Genomic DNA, 20,404 nt, shown 5'->3' on the forward strand with positions numbered 1-20,404 from the left:
ATTTAGGTTTAATTCTATTTCTTTCACAGGCTTCATAGTATTCCATAGTATGGCTATAGCACAATTTATTTAAATTGCTCTCTAATTGACGGACATTTGAGTTGTCTCCAGTGTTGTGTATTATCTGGGATAAATAGCTATAAACAACTTTGAACATCCTTCTCTGTACATATGAACAAGTACTTTTTACAGCATGATTCCTGGAAGTGGGATTGCTCAAAAGGCATATGTACTTAAGATTTTGATAGTTGCTGCCAAATTGCTTTCAAAAAGGCATCACTAAGTTACACATTCCCTAAATGAATGGTAATGTTGCATTTCCTGGCATCCACTCCAGCATTTGATATTATTAGTCTTTTAAACTTCTGCCAATCTGACATGAAAATCTTAAAATTTGCTCTTCACATGTATCTACTCTTGTGAGAGGAGAATATGGGTGGGAATAGGAAATGGCAGAGAAGCAGAGAGGGAAAAGGGAAGGAAAGGAGGTACTGGTACCCTCAGAAGAATGGCAGGGGTAGACAAAGCTCATTAAGAACAGCTATAGCTCAGTGGTACAGTGCTTGTCTACCATGCATGAGATCCTGGGTTTGATTCCCAGAACTGAAGGGAAAAAAAGTTCCTAAGGGTATTTGCTGGCTCTCACATCTGCTGCATCCACAAGCTGTGTGGGCTCTTGCTGTTTTGGGTGTGTGTGTGACCCAAGTCTGCCTCTGCCCCCAGGAGTAGGTACAGTGGCCTCTAGGAACAGAGGGGACTTCTGGTCTCAGAAGCAGCAATGCTTTCAGTGGTCCTTAGGCTTATGGAATCTGCCTCCCCCTCCTCACTGAAGACTTCCTGGAAGTCTGGAATGAGCACTCATGATGCTAAAGATAGATAGTGTTAGGGTTGGAGACTGGAGGATGCTTAGATCGGACCCAGATAGACTGTAGTCCATTGTCCAGGTGAACTCCTTCCACCGTGGGAGATGCACTAATACAGTAGCTTCTGTGGGCTGGAGAAGTCTGTGCTGAAGGGGGCCCAAAGTGTAGCCCTTCTCCTGAGACCACAGTGTCACTTTGGTGACTCTACTTTTGGACTGGGCCATTCACAAAGAGGGAAAAGGAGGGACATACTGGGTCATTTTCTATGTGACTGTCCTGCTGATTGTATTTCCAAAATAATTTCCAATGTTACCTACTCTCCATCTCTACTACCAGTGGCCACTCTCGTCTACCACCATCCCTCTCTTGGATGATGACAGTAGCTGCTGAGCCTGGCTTCCTTCCCTATAACCCGTGTCTCCAAGAATCTAGTCTCTATAGAGCAGTTAGAGCTGAACAAGCATACTACAGTTGTCCACACTGATAAACCTAGAACTTCCTGTTTCTGCAGTATGAAGTTCAGAAATCCTTAGTATGCCCCCCAAGCCTTGTTTGCACATGAACTTGGTCTTGCTTCCACCTGCTTCTCCCTCTTGACCACTCTATTACTCCCTTTGGTTTTCTTTTTTTTAAAATTTTTTAAAAATTTATATATGGCAGCAGAATGCATTACAATTCTTATTACACATATACAGCACAATTTTTCATATCTCTGGTTGTATACAAAATACATTCACACCAATTCGTGTCTTCATACATGTACTTTGGATAATAATGTCCATCACATTCCACCATCATTTCTAATCCCATGCCCCCTGTCTCCCCCTCCCACCCGTCTGCCCTATCTAGAGTTTGTCTATTCCTCCTATCTCCCTCTCCTTACCACACTATGAATCGGCTTCCTTATATCAGAGGCTTTTGGTGTTTTGGGATTGGCTAAATTCGCTTAGCACTATCTTCTCTAACTCCATCCATTTACCTGCAAATGCCATAATTTTATTCTCTTTTATTGCTGAGTAATATTCCATTGTATATATATATATATATATATATATATATATATATATATATGCCACTTTTTCCTTTTATCCATTCATCTATCGAAGGGCATTTAAGTTGGTTTCACAGTTTAGCTACCTGGTAGAGTTGTTTTGAGGTCAATTGTGCTGCTATAAACATTAATGTGGCTGTGTCCCTGTAGTATGCTGTTTTTAAGTACTTTGGGTATAGACCAAGGAGAGGGATAGCTGGGTTAAATGGTTGTCCCATTCCCAGTTTTCCAAGAAATCTCCATACTGCTTTCCATTTGGCTGCACCAATTTGCAGTCCCACCAGCAGTGTATGAGTGTACCTTTTTCCCCACAGCTTCACCAACACTTATTGTTTTTTTGTATTCATAATATCTGCCACTCTGACTGGAATGAGATGAAATCTTAGAGTGGTGTTGATTTGCATTTCTCTAATTTCTAGCAATGATGAACATTTTTTCATATATTCATTGATTGATTATATATCATCTTCTGAGAAGTGTCTCTTCAGGTCCTTGGCCCATTTATTGATTGGGTTATTTATTTATTTATTTTTTGGTGTTTCATCAAAACGGACTGTTGACCAATGGGACAGAATAGAGGACACAGAGACTAACCCACAAAATTACAATTATTTTATATTAGACAAAGGTTCCAAAAACATGCATTGGAGAAAAGATAGCCTCTTCAACAAATGGTGCTGGGAAAACTGGAAATCCATATGCAACAAAATGAAATTAAATCCCTATCTCTCACCATGCACAAAACTCAACTCAAAATGGACCAAGGATTTAGGAATAAACCAGAGACCCTGCATCTAATAGAAGAAAAAGTAGGCCCTAATCTCCATCATGTGGGATTAGGCCCCAACTTCCTTAATAAGACTCCTTTGGTGCAAGAATTAAAATCAAGAATCAATAAATGGGATGGACTCAAACTAAAAAGTTTCTTCTCAGCAAAAGAAACAATCTGTGAGGTGAACAGAGAGCCTATATCCTGGGAACAAATCTTTACCCCTCACACATCAGATAGAGCACTAATCTCTAGGGTATATGAAGAACCCCTTTGCTTTTCTTTCTTTTCCTGGGACACTCTCAGCTTCTGCCCTCAAGGCTTTAGCCATAGCTGAAGCTCTCCCTGGATTTCTCCCTGGAACTCTCCCAAGGTCTGTGCACTTAACTCCTCATCTTCAAGTCAATTTAATGTCATTTCCTCAGAAAGAGCCTCCCAAGGTCCCAGTTCCTTTCCTCCAGAGCCTCACCCTCTAGAGTGTAAACTCAACAAGTGTGGGAAATGAGTACCTTAGAGTCACCAATGCATCCTGCCCCTCCTGTAGCAGGCATCCAGTACACCTCTGTTGGATGATCAAGGAAAGCAGGCATTTCCAGTTAAGAGTTCTGTTACTCCTGTTAGAAATGAGATAACAGCTCAGCAAGGAGGAACACACCTATAATTCCAGCAGCTCATGAGACTGAGACAGGAGGACTGCAAGTTCAAAGCAGCGGCAGAAAAAGAATAGGCCCTAAGCAATTGAGGGAGAACCTTTTTCAAAAACAAAAAAAAAAAAAGGTGTGGGGGGTGATGGTGGCTGGGATGTATCTCAGTGGTAAAGTGCCCCTGGGTTCAATTCCCAATACCAAAACCAAACAAAAAACAAAACTAATAGACTAAGAAATTAAAATACTCACCCTGATTGAGAGATCACTGTATGCCAGGCATGGTTTCCAGAGCTTTACTAAAGACCTAGAATCCTGTCTTGTGCTTATTTGATTAATTTCACCTCAAAACAGCTCTACCAGGTAGTTATTATCTTTATGCACAATGTACAGATGGGAACATCTCAAAACACAGAGCTCTTATTGGGCACAAAATGAGGACAATCTCCTGGCACCATAGTAGGGCGGGTTCTGTCAGCTTTATAGGAAAGGGAAGGCCATTTGCACCTGAAATGGCTTGTCTTGGTCCACTTCCTTTAAGGACTGCTAGGTGATTGGCTAACTGCTCTCAAATAAACCAAATGAGCCAAGGAATTAATGGCTTAATTATCTTGCTAGGCCCTATGCATTTTAAAAGAGGGTTCCTTAACCCAAAGGAAAGAAATTTTCCCAGGTGGAATTCCCCAAGTCTGCAGCAGGCAGGGGAAAGGTTTAAAGATAACACTCTTCTTGATATCATATTGGAGAGGGTTTGGTCCCCGGCTCTCCTGGGTGAAGAAGATGTCTGGCCATGCATGTGCCTATATTTGTATCACTGTGTCTAAGTTAAAAATTCCTCTTGGAGGGCAATTTCTTCTGGGCTTCAGAAGACATTTAGGGATCACACTTCCAGTCTCAAAATAGAGACACAAACCTACTTTAATTCATTTAATTTACTTATTTATATCCCAGACTTTGCTTTGGAGGAATCAGTCAGAACCTGTTCTTGACAGCTTTGAGGCAGCATGGGATAATGCCAAGAATGGTGGACTCTGAGGTCAGATTGGCTGAAGTAGGAGTTCCAGCTTGGCTGCTGATTAATTGTGTTTCATACTTTCTGATTTGAAAATTTCCCTTCTGTAAAATGGGGATGCTTAGTCCTGCTCTATTTGGTGCCTGGAGGATCAGCACATCTAACATGTAAAACATCTAACAGGGAGCCCAGCAAATTGCAGGTAACTCTCACGTGATAGCTGCAATTTTTAAATTTAAAGACATTTATAAAGTCAAGTTTTGGGGCCAGTAATTATCTCCTAAATTCTTCCCTTGTTCAATTTATTCCTTTTTGTAAGACTTTGAGAAGCACTGGTGTGTATATGATATATGTGCTTTATTTTGATTTCCTCTTAATTTACTTTATATTACAGTGTTATTAAAACATGTGATTCATCTAATAGTTGCATTAGTCCTGGGGAATAATTTTTAGAATTGGTATACATCTTTCAATTTTTTTATATTTTAAAATTCTTACCTGTATTGTATTTTCTCTCTTTTGCTACCATAAAACCATAAAGAATTTATTGACAGTCATTTTCCAGGGATCATAAGCAGGACATATCCCTGAAAGCATGATAATTGCCTTTTAAACTTTTAATGACATGGAGTGATTTTTATTTCTAGCATTAAGATTTTTAACTAATATGTGTGCAATGAATATAAACAGTTAACTATTAACATAGTTTAAAAAATTTTAGTAGTTGTTTATATTGAGACCAGAATAGACTAAAGACTGGATATAAAGGAAATAGCAAATACAGTTCAATAAGAATGGCCTTCAGAGGGGTTGGTTTGATACTTGTCTATCTTATTGATCTTAGTGTTCTCCAGACCTAACATTCAGTAGATGCTATTCAGCATGTTTACTGCATAAATGAATGAATAGGTAGCACTAATTCCTAGATCTCCAAGTCACGTTGAACCTGCGTAGTTATGATAAATCTCAAGTTCGTTGCTAAACTTTACATTCATTCTACAAACTATGATCAAGTACTTACTGTACGTTAAGTACAGAGCCTGGGGATAAACTGGTGAGCAAAACCAGATGCAATTCTTCCTTGCTCTCTTGGAGTTGTTGACATTCTTATGAGAGCAAGGCATCACCTGGGTTAGAATAAATTCATAACCCATTAAATGACAGATGAGTCCAAGAAAGGGAGAGAACCAGCATGGCAGGAGGCAGAGAATGAGGGCTAGTCAATGGCATACAAAGGGTATGAAGGGGTGGCCTGAAGACAAGCTCTAACCCTCTGTCTGACTATATATGGAGGTAGGAGAGTTTATTAAGGAGATAACTAAAGTTAAATGAGATCATAAAGGAGAGGTCTATTTCAATAAGATTGGTGTCCTTAAAATAGAAGAGAGATACCAGCACATGCACACACACAGGAAAAGGCACATGAGGATACAGTGAAAAGTCTATCATATATAAGCCAGGAAAAGACACCAACCTTTGCAGTACCTTGATCTTAGACTTCCAGTCTCTGGCACTGTGAGAAAATAGGTTTCTACTGTTTAGAACACCCAGCCTGTGGTGTCTTGTTATGGCAACCTGAGCAGACTTACGGTCACATAAGCTTTTTTTAGGGAATCCGATATTCACTCCAAGAGCAACAGAAAATTGAGGAAGAATTTTAAATGGGAGTTGGCATGATCCGTTTTATGTTTTGAAAAGATTATCCTAACTGCAGAGTGGAAAACAAGTTGGGAGGACTTAAGAATAGATGTGAATCCCTTGGGGGGTAAAAATCCCAGGAATCCTAATTTAGAGTCTAATTCTCTTTCCATTAGGCTGTTCAGAGTTGGGCCTTAAACACAGAGCTTCCCACAGGGTAGATTCTGGGAAGAATGATCATACATGCTCATAAAGCCCCATGGTTGGGTCACCAAAAATGGGTGCTACTGTTTATGGCAATCTCTTTCTTGACTTCCCCCAAACCAAAATGTCCAGAAAATGTGGGAGAGAAAGAGACATTGGTGGGAACATGACTCATCTGCATTCTTGGTAGGCCTGGATCCTTTCTCTCTGCCTCTGAGGTTCTTTTATTTTTCTTTGTCAAATTCACTTCAAGCCAAATGCTGCAAGGTACCTTCCTCATCCAGCCTTCCCAACTGCTCCCCAATGATTTCAGCATTTATTTCATCCCAGATCCACCTTTCTGGGACCTTAGGAACAGCTCTGATGAAAAGCACCCCTAGAATATTTGTGAAACTATTAAGCAAAATAGATAGCAAATTGATGAGAAGTTTGAGTGGTGGTTTAAACAGCATCCTGTTTGGTTTGTTTAGCTCAAGATTCAACAGAATGATGATTTGTACTGGGCTCTGCTGGATGGCTTTGCTGGCTCACCTGGTCTGGGGTGCAGGTCACGTGCAGGTCAATAGTTAGCACCTGGGTTGGCTTCCCAGCCACTTGTTGGCCTTGGTTCTGCCCCATGTGGTCTTTCACATCTTTCAGCAGGACCGTGGGGACAAGAGGACAATTTCTAATGAGCAAGCACTTTTCAAGCTTCCGCAGACTGCATTCTTGCTAATTTGGCCAAAGCAAACCCCAAGGTCAGGCAGAATTTAAGAGGTGAGAAAAAAAGACTCCACCTCTTGACAGAAGCTGCTGCAAGGTGACATTGTCAAGAGTGGGGGATCTTTTGTGTCTCACCTCCAGCACCAGTGATTCTCTGTATCATGTTTACAAATGTTGTTATGTTCACAAAGCACCCCTGCTGGTTTTTTTTTTTTGAAAGTCAGTTTAAACTCAAAACAACACAAAACAAAACAACCCCTTTTACCTTCAACTGTAATCACCGACTTAATGTGTTATTTATTGTGGGCTGAATCGTGGCCTCCCCAGATTTATATGTTGAAGTGCTAACCCCCAGGATCTCAGAATTTGACCTCACTTAGAAGTGGGGTCATTAGAGATGCAATCAGTTAAGATGAGGTCATGCTGAAGTACGGTGGGCCCCTAATCCCATATGACCGAGTTCTCCTAAAAAGATGGCCCCTCTAAGGTGGAGACAGGAGAACAATCCGTAATGCCCAGGACTGAGACTGGAGAGATGCAGCTGCCTGAGGAGGAGTGCCCAGGAGCACTGGCAGCTCAGGTAGGGGGGCCGGGGAGAGGTGTGAAGGGAGCCTGGCCCTGCCCAAGACAGCTTGATTTCAAATTTCTAGCATCCAGAACTGTGAGACAACACATTCCTGCTGATTTAAGCCTTTCAGTTTATGGTACTTTATTATGGCAGCCTAGGAAATGAAATGAATATAGTTATTTTAAAAAATATCTGGGGGGTGTAGTTCAGTGTAGAACCTGTGCTTAACATGCACCGGGCTCGGGATTCAGCCACTGACCCTGAAAGAGGAAGGAAGGAAGGAAAGAAAGAAAGAAGTATTCAGTTATGTAATATGAAATTGCTACCTTTTTCTTTTAAGGAAAAAAAATGATTGACTAACAGCCAAATCATGCTAAAATAAATACCTGGCAATTAAAAAAGTCTATGGACAACCTGAGGTTATCTAATATACTCTCAATGGTACATCACCCCACTTTGGAGGCCTTGCTTTAAAAAGTTCTATTAAAAAATAAGGTGTTAAATTTCCTAGGAGGGTCAGGCTCTGGTTAATGTTTCTCTCTTACAATATTGTCTTTTTTTTACACACTTGAGGAACCATTAGCATGAAAAGCTTTATAATTAATGTGCAAATGCTCTAAACCTGCCTGAAATGTTTCTCAGCACCAAACGTGATTTTATTTAAAAAAAAAAATTATAACTTAGTCTCTGACCTTGGGGTATTAGAAAATCAGGAAGTGGATTTTTTAGAATAGATGAAATGTACTGTTTGGATCCTAAATAAGATGTGTGGATTGAATCACATTTCCTTCATCAAGACAGTTCAAATTAACTTGCAACTACTTCAGTAGAATTAAATTCTGGTTATTTTTGCATGGAAATAATAAAAAGAAAGTCATGAAATCTAAAATTTTGAATCTTGCAAATACTGGCTAATCAAGAGACTTTATCTGTCATGATTATTCTGAGCACCTGATCATTTCCATCAATCAACCAAGCAACCCTGATAAGCCAATCATTTTTTAATCGATGTTGAACCACTGAAAAGTTGCCATAGATACCAAATTCTACAGCCATCACAACAGAAAGTAAGGTTAGAATTGGAAGTGACAGGTGTATTCATCACATAGTTAACAAGCCTTTGAAGGAAAAGAGAGAGTTTGTCAGAGTCCTTAGGCTGGGTATAAAAGATTGCAAAGAACACTCAAACAATTCCCAAAGAGCACTTCAAAAGCAGGGGGAAGGATCCGTTTTTCATTAGAAATGCAGGACAGCATTTGCCTGAAATTCAAGCTCTGAGTCACAAGTTTCTTGAAGTTTTGCTTGGTTGTCACTTACGAGGGGTCACCAACAAGTTATCTTAAGATCAGAGTTTTTCCTCTTGCTTCCCTCTTTCTTTTCTGCATTTGAAATAATAAGGATGGTTGTGAGCATGGGGCAATGATTATTTTAAGTGCAGTCATGATTGCATTGTTTGGAATGTGAAAAATTTGAATACACACACGAAGGCAGATTTACCATTCTTAATACTTTAAGAATAAAAAAAGTAGAACCCAAGAAATATATTTTGAGAGTCACTGTACATAAATCAATGTATTTATGTACTAAAAATATTGAATATTCTAAACTTCAGAAACAGTTGAAAACAGCAAAGGATTCAATTTGGGTGAAAAAAAATTAATATGTTTTAAAAGCATAGCATACACTTGACCATCTTCTGGGAAGCTGTGGGAATCCTAGCTTCAGTCTCTCACTGTACAGGTCAGCAGCTGGACAATGTGGACCTCTCAGGCTCCAAGAAGGAGCATGGCAAAAGGAGTCAGAACAGTGTCCCCAGCCCTGGCTCCACATTTATGAGCGTAGACACTAGTTTCTCCAGGACTGTGCAAACCAGAAGGGTAGGAAAGTCTATCTAGATTGCTAAAAGTTTTGTCTTGCTCTAATGTTCATGTGATTAGCCCAGCAGCTGTGGCTGATGGGGACCTGAGTCCGATTGTGCAAACTGTTCTGTTGTCATCTCTTACCTCCTCCCTCCTGGGTGATCCAGGGATCTCTGTGTCTTAGAACCTTAGAAATGAGCTTGGTGAAACTGATTGATAAGTAAAGCAGGCTTGTGTCATTCCTAAAGGACGTTCAGTGAGCAAAGCAGGAAGAGATTGATCACCCCGTAAGGAGGGTGACCTCCCTGGTCTGCTCTGTCTGGGCAGCAGAATCTCAAGCTCAATGCCCACTTGGCCAAGCATTTGGAATCTCTTCTCTCCTTTACAGTTCTGGAGGGGGATCTTTATTTGGAAGTGTAGCATAACAAATAAAATATGGGTCAAATGAATCTCTTTCATGGAATAAACAGTTTACTGAGCAGATATGATCTAGTGATTTATTAATATAGTTTACATATAAATTAATAACTCAGTGTGGGCCTGGTACTAAGTACCTCTGATATCTCCTCCTTTTTTTTCCTCTTATCTCAGATCATGGCTTTGATCAGAATTGGTCCATGGCAGCTTCTTTCTCATTTGTCTCTATGTATGTGTGTGTTTCTTTTGTTCTAACACCTCAATCCTTTCCTAACCTCAACATAATGAATGATTTAACACTTTGAAAAATGCCTTGTGTGCTTACATTTCTAATCTACATAAGTGTAATTTTGTTATAGATCTTTCCATTATGCGCATTTATTCTGCAAGCATTTATAGATCCACCCTTATGTTACATGTCTCCATCTCTTTAACTTGATATCCAATCAGCAAAATATTGGTTGAGAACATACTATGTGCCAGAAACTGTTCTTCGTTCAGATTCAATGATGAACTCTGAAAACAGTATGTCTGCTCTCATGGAACCTATATTCTATGGGGAGGAAATAGGTCATAAATGAACAAACACATAAACATAGCCATGTGCCTCCTGAGAACGTTCCGTTCAGCAATGGACCTCACATAGGGCACTGCTCCCATGAGAGAATAATGGAGCTGACAGATTCCAATTGCCCAGCAATGGTGTAGCCATCACAGTGCCACAGCATGTTGATCCCTTTGTGGTGAGGCTGTATAAACCTACTGTGCTGCCAGTGACGTAAATGTGGAGCACACATGATTCTGTGAGTACCTAATATTTCCTAATGGTAATAAGTGCCTATTACCCATTTATATTTTTACTATGTGTTTGATCACTAGTGTGCACTCCTACTTATATAAACAGCTTACTGTAAGACTACATGTTTCATTACACAGCAGTAGCCTCGCATGTCTTATGTTTACAGCATCTCTTAATTGCATCAAGAGGCCACATTAATTGATTGACCTATACCATCTAGGTTTGTGTTAAGTATACTCTATGGGGTTTGCACATGATGAAATAGCCTAATGATGCATTTCTCACAGAACATATCTGTGTTGTTAAGCATCACAACTGTAAACAAGATAATTTTATTGTCTAGTATTGGGGATTGAACCCAGGACCTCTTGCATGTTAGGCAAGCACTCTACCACTGAGCTACATCCCATCCCTTTTTACTTTATTATTAGACAGGGTCTTGATAAGTTGTTCAGGCTGTCCTTGAACTTGTGATCCTTCTGCCTCTGCACTCTGAGTACCTGGGATTACAGGCATGCCAGCTTAAATGGGATAAATTTGGGGAATGATCAGTGTTGTAAATAGCAAGAAAGGGGGTAAATGGTAGTCCCTAGAAGTCCATCTGAGATGTGAGGTTGAGCCAGGTCATTTTAAAGAGGTCAAATTTGAGGTGGGACTTGGGGCAAGAGCATGGCAGGAAGAGGGTACAGCAGTGTGGTATTCACAAAAGACTTTTATGTTCAGAAGCAGAAGAACTATGTGACCCACTGAACAATAGGGCTCAATTGAGGAAGGGCTAAGGACACTGATGCACTATTAGCTTTTCAGCCCTCTGATTTTCTGGGCTTCATTCTTCTTTCTGATTCAGGTGGGGGTGTGAGTAGACAGAGGACATCAGCCTTGAGAGAGTCACTGAGTCCACAAGTGCTCTTCCTGATAACAGCGACTCCTCCTTCCCTCTTTCTCAGCAGATATTGATTATGTCTGATGTACCAGGCACAGGAGTGAGCATTGCCCTCACCATCACAGAGCTTGTAGACTAAGCATTTTTTCCTTTGCATTTCATCTTAGGAAGTTCAGTTTTCTTCCTATCCTCTCAAAAGTTCCATGGCAATGGGAGAAATAGCAGACTGCCTCTTTCTCAGTGTTTCCAAGGGAAATGCTTCTCCTTCACTACTTTCTCTTTTCCTGCTCATGCTCAGGATTTGCTATCTGCCAAAGGCGGTTTGGAAGGATTTTATTTAATTTTTTATTAGAGCAATCAGAAGTAAATAAATTAATAAAATTATATTTGCTAAAAATCAAAATTAAAAAACCAGCTGAGTTTCACAACTCTGCTAAGATGGACTAATCATGATTCTAAAAACAAAAGCATATGTTAGAAGAATGTGTGTGGGTTCTGTTGGCATAGAGGCAGCGCCTGATGAAGGCAAGCAGTGCCCTAAGGACAGGCTGCATCTAAATGCCCATTTGCACAAGGGCTGTGTTCCCCATGGACTCAGAGCTGCTGTGGAGTCAAGACTGTAACCTTAGACAGAAAACCCTGGCTTACCCACAGCTGACTTGATCAGTTGGTCAGGCTGACCAGTTGTACCGTAAAACCTAGCTAATCTTTACAGCACCCAAAGGTGCTCTTCCCAGCCTCTTTCCCTCCGCCATTGTTCTGGTTTGCAACCTCTGCTCTGCTCTGCTCTCATACAAATCATCCCAATATCCTCCTCAGTGGATTTTCCTCCTTTGTCCCATGGACATCATCCACATTGTGAACACCTCGGATGAAATTCCTAACAGATCTCTCCTATAATTCAGCCATGGCTCCTGCTGCACAATGAGACCAGGTTCCTAACTGGGGGCCCAAGTCCCCACTCACTTCCCTTTTCAGCTTGCTTCTTGGGGGCTTCCCATCTGTCGCTCTCTGAAGGCTCCTTACTTGATCTGGCCTTGGTCCTCTTGCTCATGGTGCTTCTCTGACATGTGAAGGGGACATCCTTCCTTTTCTTACCTGTCTGAAAATTGTTCCTCCTTTCCAGGACTTATATCAGGATTTCTTACTTCCCTGTTCATTCTTGTACCACTCCTGGGAGTCATCTGTCTCTTCCAAGATGAGAACCATAGTGTTTTATAGTCATTGGCTTATATATTTTTCTCTCCAACTGGAGACTGACTCCTCAAGTTCAGTTACTATATTTTGTTTATTTGTATCTCCAGGTCCTGGCACAGCAAAGGTGGTGTGTTCGTCAGCTTTTCATCTCACTGACAGATCCCTGAAAAAACAACTCGGATGAGGAAAGGTTTATTTTGGCTCACAGCTTCAGAGGATCCAGTCCAGGGTCAGCTGGCTTCATTGCTGTGAGCCTGAGGTGAGGCAGAGCATCACGGTGGTAGAGCATGTGTTAAGCCAAACTCTCACCTCAAGGTGGCTGGGAAAGCAAGGGAGAGGGAAAGAGCTCACAGCAAGATGCATTCTCCAAGGTCAAACCCCCAGTGACCTACTTTCTCCAACCATGCACCACCACCTACGGTTTCCACCACTCCTGGTAGTCCATTCATCTATCAGTGGATTAATCCACTAAGGAGTTCAGAGCCCTTATGATCCAATCACTTCCTAAAGCCCCACCTCTGAATGTTGCTGTACTGGGGACAAAGCCTTCAACACATGAGCCTTTGGGGACATTCCAGATCCAAATGGTAATGGGTGTATTTATACAGATGATGTAGGAGAGAGTGCAGGCACGGGGACTAGTTTGAAGATGACTGGGATATACCAGAGAAGAACTGACAGGAATCTAGACTGCCCAAATGTCCGAAGGAAAGGAAGACAAGTCCCATTTCAGGTGGGCTTTGTTAAACATTTGACATACCTGGAGATATTTATCAGTGGTCTGTGCCTTCAGGCTGCTATGGGGCTCCACCAGGAGAATCTGTGGGTATTGGTTCTCCAAAGCAGGGCCGGGAGTGAGGAAGTTCAAGGTGAGGTTGGCAGCAGAAAAGATTGTCACCTACCTGAGGATGGACAGCCCTTCCTCCTGATTTGGAATGAACAGCTCCTTTCTCCTGAGACTAACAACAATCTCATTATTGGCAGGGCTTCTTCACTTGAATTAATTTTTGGGGGGCGGGTACTGGGAATTGAACTCAGGGGCACTCGACCACTGAGCCACATCTCCAGCCCTAGTATGTATTTTATTTAGAGACAGGGTCTCACTGAGTTGCAAAGTGCCTCACTTTTGCTGAGGCTGCTTTTGAATTCGTGATCCTCCTGCCTCATCCTCCTGAGCCACTGGGATTACAGGTGTGCCCACTGTGCCCAGATAAATTCATTTTATCGGGCTTGAGGGCAATGGTCACAATTAGGCTTGATGTTTAGGCTGCAATTGTCCATATGTGGATAGTGTAAGCTGGTGCTGTCATCTGCACATGACACGTCATGTCATCTTCCTCTGACTGAGTGGTTCTTGGGGCTCCAATCCTGGTGATTGCAGAATCTTGAGGACATATTTGCATTGAATCTAAACCCAGAGGCACAGAAGGGGCAACCTGATGTCAGGGATACTGAGAGATGTCCTTTACCTGGTAAATGTACCTAAGACCTAATTGCTGATGGACAAATTAACATCAAAGATTTTAAACAAGCAAAAATGCTTGGGAGTCACATGTTTATGCTTGTGTCCTCATAACACACACAGAAGGGCCTGGGCAAGAAGTGCTTTCCACATCCTTATGGACAAAGTAGTTCAATCAGGTTGAACTATCACTCCCTCCACAGCCTTACTGGAGAACAATGATGTTGGCAAGGCTTAACTATGACCAGAGTCAATGAGGAAGGTGAGAGATGGAGAGGCCACTGGGCTTTGGCTTGTAGCTCAAAGGGCTATTTAAAAGGCTAATTGTTGTTTTTGATGTTCTTACTGTGAAATTACCATGTTATTCTATAACAAATTTACCCCTAATAATGAATACAAATACATATAAAAAGCACATTTGGGTTTACTGGAACATACTTCATTTTTGCAATTCTTCCTTCTCCTCTCCTTTTGACTCTATTTCCTTCCTTTTCTTCTCTACTTTTTCTTTCATCCCTTTTCTTTCCTCTTCTCACCTTCCTCTGGCTAGGAACTTAGTGCCCTGAGTATTTCTGACCTTCTGAGAGTCAGTGCCTGACCCTATATCATGGATCTGTGATACCAGATCACGGACCATCACCTTCTACATTCCCAACACATGCACTTTATTCTCTGTCCCAACCTCCCTTCCTCTTGGTCCTGAGTATCCTCTACTCCCCACATGGTCAATTTCCAGTAGAATAGAAAAAACAGATCCACAGAACTTTAGGCCCTCTACTGCCAGCCAAAATGTCTGTTTTCTTCTTATTTTCCTATCTGGATTTCTGGATGCCAACTGAGTAGCCCTGCTTAAGAGGAAAATTTCTGAGCAGTTCCAAGCAGGAAGTGGAAAGAAATATGTATCCACCTATGTTAGAGCTAAGATACAGTTTAGCCAAGTTTCAAGAGGAAAAAGAAACCCACCTTTTTTATCTATACTAGCTTGGTACCTTTACCAGCCTGTTGGGCTCCCTTCTGGATGGAGCGATTATCCTCATTAGGTCACAGAACTGCCAACTGGTGCCTAGAATCCCCGCCCCAGTCCAATCCCTTTGGATGGTGACCCATTTAGACAATGAGCGTAACACTTCCACTAACAGAGACCCTTTCTCCCAGGGTGCATGCTTTTGCTTGTGGCTGCTGCTCTTCCCTGGGTTGGGCTGAGTGGATGAAGAGGCACATGGAGATGGGGCCATGGGAAGAGGAACAGTTCTGAACAGTTCCACGCACAGGGTGGAAAGGAATATGAGAAGCTCTGCAGCTCCTACTGCTGTCTCCAGGCCTGCTCTTGAGCTTCTCTTGAAAGCAAGGGGCTCCCCAGCTACCAGTGAATTTGCTCTGATCCACACTGAATTCTGGCTTAGAGGTGGGCAGGTGTTCAGTACTCTGTAGGAGATCACATCTCACAGAGGGTTGAGCATGGACCTCAGTGATTAGGAAGAAGTCTCAGATGCAATGGCTGAAAAGTTTTAGTATGAGTACTGGAAGGGTCATGGAAGAAGAAGGGTAGTCAATACTGTTCAGTAATGCATTTCTTGTATATACCTGTTTCAATATATGTATGTATTCACTTGTCAGATTTCCTGTTTTCCTGAAGTGTGCAGCCCTGGCTAGGCTACATTTTGGTTCAGGCATTTTTTTTTTACCTGGCTCTGGCCTGGCTCTTGGAAGTGGAGTATGGGCTGCAAGGGTCCTTGGATTAGAAGCCTCCTCTGGGCAAATGAAGCAATTCCCCAAATCCTTTCTAAGGGATGTTGAAAGTTTTCTGAAAGTCTTTTTTGCTTTCATCTGAGAGAGTCTTGGGAATTACGTGGGCCAGTCCACAAGAACATCATTGTATTATTTGGCCCTATTTTTTTGGGGGGGGGGTCCCTGTCAGTTTTTGTAACTGGGTCTATGGAAAATAACTGGGAGACTTAAAAATGTTTTTGTCTCTAAATTTGAAAATGACTAGGTCATGAGCACATGTTCTAAAGGGGTCTTCCCCTGGGCAGCTTTCAAAATTGTAGGCTGTCAGCATAGGAAGGGTCCTTGAGAGCGTCCTTCCCAACTCCCTCATTTTAGAGATCTGGCAACCGAGGCCCAGGGAGGGTTAATACTAGCCCCAAATCACACAGCAAATTAACGGCAGATTCAATATCAGAAACCAGATCTCTTAAGGGCCACTTGGGTGCCCCACCCTGCAACATCTTATATATTAAATTTTTCCCCAACCCAGGCTTTATCCCATCATACCCTCCCCCACAAGGATTTTTGTTAAGGAAATGTCTGTTTTATTTTTAAGTGGCTGATAGCCCTCATCAATTAGGTAATTGAGATGGTTCCGAAGACGCATTAAGTCGTTTTTATATATGTTAGAAAACGAGTCTGTTAAGGTATAATGCAGGGTAATGAGATGTCAAAATCACGGAAATGAGAGGATCGGAGTCTAATTGTGGAGACTCTGAAATAGGATTTGGAATTTTCCAGGATTTTTTGGAGCACTTTCATTGTTTATGTTTTATTGGTTGTATAATAATTGACATGTAAAATCTGAATAGCCACGTTTTTCCATTCAGATCCATGATTCAGAACACTGAGGATCTTTTTAGAGGATTTTAACCATTTACCACACCTTTAATGGGAAAAAAAGGTTCAAAAATTCCTTTATTTACTTTTTCACATGTTTTATATATTTTCTGGGTTTCTTAGTGGCAGCTGTAAAAAAGGCTTTTCATGTGATCATTTCATTCAGTAATTTGTCTAAACCGAGGCCTTTTCCCTTTTTGCTGAGGCTGGCCCAGCTGTCACTGCTGCCTGCTAAAGTGATTTTTCTCTATTATGTTGTCACTTTACACTCCCAGAGGGTCCAATCCTGCAGGCCTTACATGCATGGAACTCACATTAAAGCCATTGGAAGCTTTAACATGTAAGAATGTGGGTTTGGGGCCCAGCAAAAGGGCCTGACTGTTTGGAAACCTCTGGCTGAGAAGTGGGGACCGGCGTTGCAGATAGAAAGCCCCCCCCCCAGGCCTTATCTCTTATCTCCCAAGGGACCTTGTGGCACTGACATGGCCACTGGTCAGGAGATACTGGGGCTGCACCCTGCATCCACCCAAAGGATAGGCTTTCTAGAGTTTCACGTTCCAAGGCTTATTCCCTCCACCCCAGCGCTGCCTTTCAAAGTTGGTATCAAAAGCAGGAAGATGGAGCATCACGGGGAAGGTGAGGATCTAGCGTATTAGATCCAATGTTTTCTTTGGCATTTTCTGAGGGGAGGGGTTGCCCAATTGGAAAGTGGATTCAACAGATACGAGGAAAACTCATTTGTACTTAGAAAAGAGAATGGCCTGGTTGCTCAGTGGGAGGAGAGGTCCTGGTTTTTCCAGGGGTAAGGTTTTCTTCTGCTAGATTCCTTCTTGCTTGGCAACACCTGGCTTATTAGTTTCATTGAACTGTGAACAAATCAGGACCAAGTGGTTCTGGGTAGCGAATGTTCTATTTTATCTTTTTGTTGGAGTCTGACTTCTCCTTTAGGAATCAGAAATACTACCTCCAGCAGGAAGTCCTCCAGGAATATTCCAGCCCACCCTCATCTTGGCCTTCTCAGACTTCTCAGGGCAGACAGACGGGGAGGGATAACTTCAACCACCCAAATGCTGCGTAGGGACCTGTGTGTCAGCAGCCCTTGCTGGTGTCCACTGACATAAGTTACTGTTGGAATGGTAGGTGTTGAATGAGAAAGGAAGGAGGACTTTTGTCATGGAGAGGGCCTTCTCTGAGACATGAGAAGATCAGCTTTCTACCTAGCTTGAGTTTAGGGCTGAAAGAGTTGGGTTCCCGATGACTTTGGCAGACTCCAGGCATATATGCTGGAATAATTTAGGGTCGAGGGGACAGAGGGACACAGAATTAGGGACAGGGCTTATTCCTCCCAATTTCTTACAGAACTCCATGTAGCTCTCTGGTCCTTGGGGGTAGGGTATCCTCCAGTGGTTAACATGTAGTCCCTAGGGAGAGGCATGAGCCCAGTAGAACTTCAGTGAGCACAGTGTCTGCATAGACCAAGGTCCACTCCAGACCTAGAAGGCTGGAGGAAAAGAACCTCAACACAACTTATTCAGGAGCTCTGGGGACACCCCAGGGCCTCCCTATAATAACAATGAAGAATTGTGGGATTGCTGCCAGAAGAATAGATGAGGGCTCCCATGACTGCAAATTTGGACATCTAAGTGAAGGCACATAGTATTTGCCCTCAGGCTGCTGTTGTGAGAACCATGGGATGGGACTTCTTTAGGGAATAATGAGTACCCCTAGATGCAGCCACTGGGAAGACCCAGATAGGAGCTAGGGGCCTCCACAAGCTTGGGGACCTCCACTCAGGCTGTTTTCTGGGGGTCAGTTTTGGCACGAGGTTGGGGTCCCGTCTATATACTCCTGCACATTTCTTGCCACTCTTAAAGCCAAGCGCCTCCCCAGAGGGATAATTCCTCTGTTGGTTTAAATATTTATTCATGTTTCTGGAGCTATTGACCCTGAACTTCCTATTCCTAAGGGATCTATATCAATCCAGGGTTTGTTTTCATGCTGGTTTATTGCAGACATTCTGTTGTAGACTGTCCAATGGCACCAGTAGACGAAGGCTACTAGGGTACTCAAGTACACATACCTCATTTAGATAAATCACAGGATGATTTTTTTGACATGTCTTAATATTTCTTGGTTTAATACCTGAAAAAGATGAAGTATTGTGGAGAGAAGAGCATAGGTTTTGAAGTCAGAAAAACCAAGTTGAATGGCCGAGTTATTTCAAACTTGATGTCTTTGGACAAGTCATTGGAACAGTGAGTCCCACTTTCATCCATCCACCTCCCTGAGTGTGAGGATCATGTGTTTTTCATATGTACCATATATGCAAGTACACATAATTTATATGCATGATATGACTTACATCCTACTTAATAACTTTAGGTATGTTTGCATATTACTTTAGGTATATTTATATATTACATACCAATATGTGCTATCTATGCATATTAAAATCTTTTGTATGTAAATGTTGAAAAACTGCAAAGTTCTGAACTGCCTGTATATTTGGGATTATTATTTTTTAACTGATGTCTCACAATCCCTGTTAGGCGTTATTTCTGCTGATGCATGTTTCCAATGACATTTGAATTTTAAACAAGAAGCATTGTGATATAATAGCTCAGTTGTTTTAAATAGGCTGTCCTTTCTCCTCTGGGGGAAAATGAAAGTAACAACAGAAAATCATCTAGTATGCTTCTCTGTTTCCAACTTCAATTTACTACTTAGGCACAGGAGCGAAGAAGAAAGGTAAGTCGATCAGCTGTAAAGGGAACGGTGACCTTCATTCATTTTTACTCTCTCTCTCTTTTTGTGACTGAGAAACAATAATAATAAATTCTCTTCCCCTGCCTATTTCAAGACAGAGAGATTTTTAAGTGTGTTTTATGACTTCGGCTTGTCTTGGGCCAATCCACTACGCTAGTAATGATGAACTAACCCTGGACGCCTATTAGCATAAGTGAATGTTACTTTGTTAACTCTGATGGGGTCTGATTCTTTGGCAGTGCACCTTGGAGGGTGCAGCCAGGTGCTCTCCCAGATGTGAAAAGGAGCAAGTGCCGCCCCCCACCCCCAGCCTTCAGCTGCAGACTGGTTCATGCCTGACTGAGAACCACTCAAGTGTTCCCTGAGGCTCACACCCTGCTGCATCTCATAAACCCCCCTCCCCATTCCTGTGCTAGGTAAATAGACACAAGTGTGCTCTGGGAGAGCCTCCTGCAGCAACTCAGCAATTGGGCTTCCCCACATCTCTGACAAGTCCCCTCTAGTCCCTGTCTGTTACCATTAACAAAGTTCCAGCAGGAATGCTCAATGGTTTCATCCTCTTCTCCTTTCCCTACAGAGGGGGTCCTTGTGCTGTGGAGCTGAGCTCGTTCCCTGGCAGTGGGTGGGCTCCTGAGTGAGTGTGTTTGCAGGCATGCCTGTGTATGCTGGGTAGAGAGAGGAAGGAGGGGAGACAAAGCCTCCAGATGCTAAACCATGAAGAGATCGAAATTACCCTGCTTGCACTGAGCTCTCAAGGCACAAAGTGGGGTGAGAAGCAGCATCTGGGAGTTAGAAGACCTGGGATTCAAACTGTAGTGTCGCCTGGAAATTCTTCTCTCTCTGTCTTCTTGTTCTGATCCACAGGAAAGAAAATGATGCCTGTCCTAATCCTTTTCAGAATTGTTTGGAGCTTCCAATGAAGCTCTCCTTTGTAGAGAATTGCCCCACGGTTTATAAAATGCC

Source organism: Marmota monax, unplaced genomic scaffold, assembly GCF_021218885.2.
Source record: "Marmota monax isolate L192 unplaced genomic scaffold, Marmota_monax_Labrador192_F-V1.1 WCK01_AAM20220418_F8-fsc00041, whole genome shotgun sequence".
Lineage (NCBI taxonomy): Eukaryota > Metazoa > Chordata > Mammalia > Rodentia > Sciuridae > Marmota > Marmota monax.